This window comes from Canis lupus, chromosome 13 (genome assembly GCF_011100685.1).
Source record: "Canis lupus familiaris isolate Mischka breed German Shepherd chromosome 13, alternate assembly UU_Cfam_GSD_1.0, whole genome shotgun sequence".
Classification (NCBI taxonomy): Eukaryota; Metazoa; Chordata; class Mammalia; order Carnivora; family Canidae; genus Canis; species Canis lupus.
The window spans coordinates 9,023,950-9,028,146 of record NC_049234.1 but is presented as its reverse complement, the minus strand read 5'-3'; positions in this window follow the sequence as shown (position 1 = coordinate 9,028,146).

Below are 4,197 nucleotides of genomic sequence, written 5' to 3'. Positions count from 1 at the left end.
GGGTGGCTGGACTGCAAGCTTCTGAAGTTCTGGAACTGGGCTTGATCCCTGTAGATGCCAGCTCATGGTAGGGTCGTACAGCTTTTGCTGGAATCCAAAAGGGTCCCAAAGGAGAGAACACAGAAGCATATCCTCTTTCCCATGTTAACAATTTCATCAGCCTCTGCCATTGGGGTCCTTGTGGGAGATGCTGATAGAGCCCTAGAGGCTTTTTCTGAGCAGGAACAAAGTTTTGTTCTATGGCTGTAAGTCCTGATGCTTTGCAATTAAAAAAAATTAGAGTAAATACTGCTTTATAAAGTTGTTCCTGAGGGGAAATATATGTCTCCATATTCCTCCTTTTTTATTTATACAGTTGTACTTTTATAAAGCCACTGGCCCATTTGACAATGGCTTGTTTGGTTGGGTTAATTGGGATGTCAGTTACATGTTTAGTCTTTTATGTTTTGTAAAGGATTGTTAAGGGCCTTGGAAGTAAAAGTAGGACCACTGTTAGTTTTAATTTGTTTAGGAAGGCCATAGCGGTGATTGCAGATAGAATATGTTTTTTAAAATGCTTACTAGCTTTTCTGGATTGGGCTGTAGCATGGAGTAGGGCAGAGAAAGCACCAATAGTCACATGGAGGTATGTTAAGGTACCCAAAGGGCTCATAAAGGGTGACATCCTTTTGTCAGATCTCATTTTTTTATTAATCCACATGGATTAACCCCTCTTGGGGGGCAATCCTGGAGTATCACTGACAGGACAGGTTTTAATGATGATTTCTTGAGGCTGTCATAAAGGTATTTTATAGGTTAAAGCCAAAGCTTTGGTCCCTTGGTGGAAAAACTGATGAGAAGCGAGTGCTTTTTTATGGTTGTAGAAAACATTATTAATTTGTTAGTTCTTTTATTACCTTTTACCAAAGGACTTGGCAGCCAGAATGAGACTTGATATTGGTGATATAGACTAATTTTGTCCTGGTCTGTATCAGATGTTGAAGGTATCTAAACATATTAAAAATTTTCTCACCATTACCATTATGGATAAAGGCTGTTTTAATGACTTGAATTGTACCAACTATGTAAGCAGTTAGTAACAATATTTAAAGGGTGATCATGAAAATGTTGAAGAGCTGTAATGACAGCACCAAGTTCTGTTCGTTGAGTGGAGCTGTGGTGTATAGTGAGAAAATGTCTTCAAGTGCTTTGTTTCAGCCATGTGACTGAGCCCTTACCCAATTTTCCTGATCCACTGACAAAGACCGTTAAGGCATCAGGAACAGGAGGGGCAGATAGGACAGTAAAGGAGGCAAGAGGAAGGAGTTGAAAGCCTTGTATGATTTTGTCTCATGATGAAGAAAAATTAATGTTTCCATGAGAATCAACTAATGCTATTTGAAAGATTTTAGATTGGTGGAGAGCTGCCTAAAAATCCATCTCATTGGGTCCTGGATTAATTATATCTGGGTCACCCAGTAAGTATTTGACATTGGTGCCAAACCTGTTCCTGTTCCATTAAGTAAGCCTGTTGTTTAAATTGAGTACAAAATTTCTTTTTGGGGTGATGGGCTTGAAATGTCTATTCTAGGACCCCTACATGTGGGAGAAGTTGACAGATGAGGCCTGTGGGACTGTGAGGTGTGTCTAAGATTATTAAATGTATTGGACTACCAAGGGTGGCTCATTCTAAGCGACAAATACTAAGCCATTTGGTTATTTGCTTTAATTTTTCCCTTGCTTGTGGGTAGGGGACTCGAGGAAAAAGGATGTTGGAGTTTCCCTTTAAAGTGTTGAAGAGGTGCTACAGGCTGTAAGTGGGAATGCCCATAGAGGACCGAAGTTAATTAATGTTCTCTAGCAATTTTTGAAGGTCGTTGAGGGTCAGTCTTCTTAATTGCAATAGTGACTCCTTGTGGTTGGATATGTCTTTGGATAATAATATAGCCCAAATATTTCCATGGTTCCATCTTTTGTATTTTTAGGGGTGATTTGTAAGCCTGCCTGTTGGTATAATCTGCCAAATGGGCATATGTCTTGGGGTGATGGCATCTGGATGCACCAAGAGAGTATCATCCATATACTGCTATATTAGAACTTCAGGGAATGTAGTATGGGTAGGCTGTAGAGCATGGTCCACAAAGTCCTGACAAATACTGGGGCTGTTGACCATTCCTTGGGGAAGGACCTTCCATTGGTATCTTTTTAGTGGGACTCTTGAATTAATACAAGGTAAAGAGAAAGCAAATTTTTTTCTACCATCCTGGTGTAGAGGAATAGTGAAGAAGCAGTCCTTTAAATCAATTATGAGGAGGTGACAACCTTTGGGAGTTAATGCTAGGTGTGGAAGACCTGGTTGTAGTGCTCCCATAGACACTATGCGTCAGGCATTTATTTGGCGGAGATTGTGAAGGAGCCTCCATTTTCCTGATTTTTTAGGGACATAGAAAATGGGCATGTTCATGTTCCGGGGACTATATGGGGACTCTATGTAGCCTGCTTTTAATTAGTCTTGAACTGAGAGAGTTGCTTGCCGCAATTCTTTTTCTTCTAAAGGCCACTTAATAAGCCAAGTGCAGTACCAGAACCTTAGCTGCTTGGGGGTGATCAGCTTGTTTTATAACAGCATTTTGCAGCCTATTAATAAAGCCAACAAAACGTTTTGTGAGGTTTTGCCTAATTGTGGTGAAGGACCTGGTGGGTACTTTGACTCTAGGGATCTTATTCCATGTTCTCATGGCCACTTGAGATGTCTGACTAAAAACTTGCCTCTGTAACTAGGCTTGGGCATACGGGTCAGCATAGGGCGGGACCCAGTGATCCTATCAAACCCGGTAAGAGTTGTATTTCCCAAATTTCCCAAAGAGATAGTGGTAGCTGCATTATTAAATTTTTGTGACCAAACACTATATTGGGCTGTGGTTAAGACTATCTTAACTAAAGTCTTCCAACCCTAGGCAGTCATTTCATAACCATGCCCAGTGGCTTCTATCATCCTCTTGGTAAACGAGCTCTGAATCCCATTATCAGCGATGCTCTTCCTAAATTCCTTAACATTGCCAAGGGTGGACTCTCATGTCTGGGATTTTGATTTCCTCCCCTTATTGAGGGGAAGGCTTGCAATAATTTACCTTGGGTTTGCCATCCCTCCCGAAAGTACCATTTCTTGACGGGTTCATGGCGGAGGGCTCCCCATCCCCCCACCCCTCCGCTGGGGTGGGGGAGGGGCCGGAAAGGGGTGGTGGTGAGACTCAGCACAAGGCATGGTGTTTGGAGGATGATGACTCAGGAGTGAGAGAGGGAGGTGGGGGGTGGGGGGTCACTGGAGGGGTTGGCTGAGGAGGAAGAGGCGGCGGCGGCGGTGGAAACAAAGGCGGCGTCTGGGACTCAGCAAAGGAGCTCTTATCTGGCCCTTGGACGGGCCTCAAGGCTATTCTACAGATTCCAAAGGGCCGGACGTGAAGCCTTCCAGGGCCGCACGGCTTGGTGTAGCCAACTGCCCACCCTCTCCCAGGCCTCGGAACTGAAGCTCCCCTCGGTAGGGCACCAGGGGCACCGCCGCCTGATAACCATCAGTACATCACTTACCTGTTGATCCGAGGAGACTCGGCAGTTTGTGTTGTTTTCCCTCACAGGGAAGAGAACGGCCCAGGCCCGGGCCGGCGGAGGAGAGACAGGGAGCTGCCACGCCAAGAAGAAAGTAAGGAAAAAACCTTCTGGTGCGCAGCTTAAAGCGACCGGGCGACAGGCGTGCCGGGCCATTCCGAAGCCGCCCGTGTTCCTTTCCGGAAGGAAAGTTGGGGCGTCCTCTGCCTTTAGCAGGCTTGGGAGGTCAGTCTCCGCTCCTGTCACATGGGAGTCACGTGCGGGGTTCCGCGTAGGCTCCCAGTGGGAGACGCAACGACCCTCAGAGCCCGGAACCTTGGAACAAAGAGGCCCCGGAGGGAGGGGCTACGCCGGCAGGCGCCGCCGGGGAGCAGAGGCTCGGGGCGAAGCCGTGAGTTCGGGTTGGCTCTCGGGCGGTTTTATCTCACGACCTGAAGTATGTGGAAGAGAGGAAGGCAAAACCACTAGAAGCCGAGGGCCTGCGCGTCAGCAGGTGCTGCTACGTGACTGACTGCAGGGGCCTCAGAGCGCTTTGAGCGCCGGCCGCGGGGCCGCCCCCAACCCCAGCGGGCCTGGCCGCCCGCCCGCCCGCATTGCTGCCTCGGTAGGACC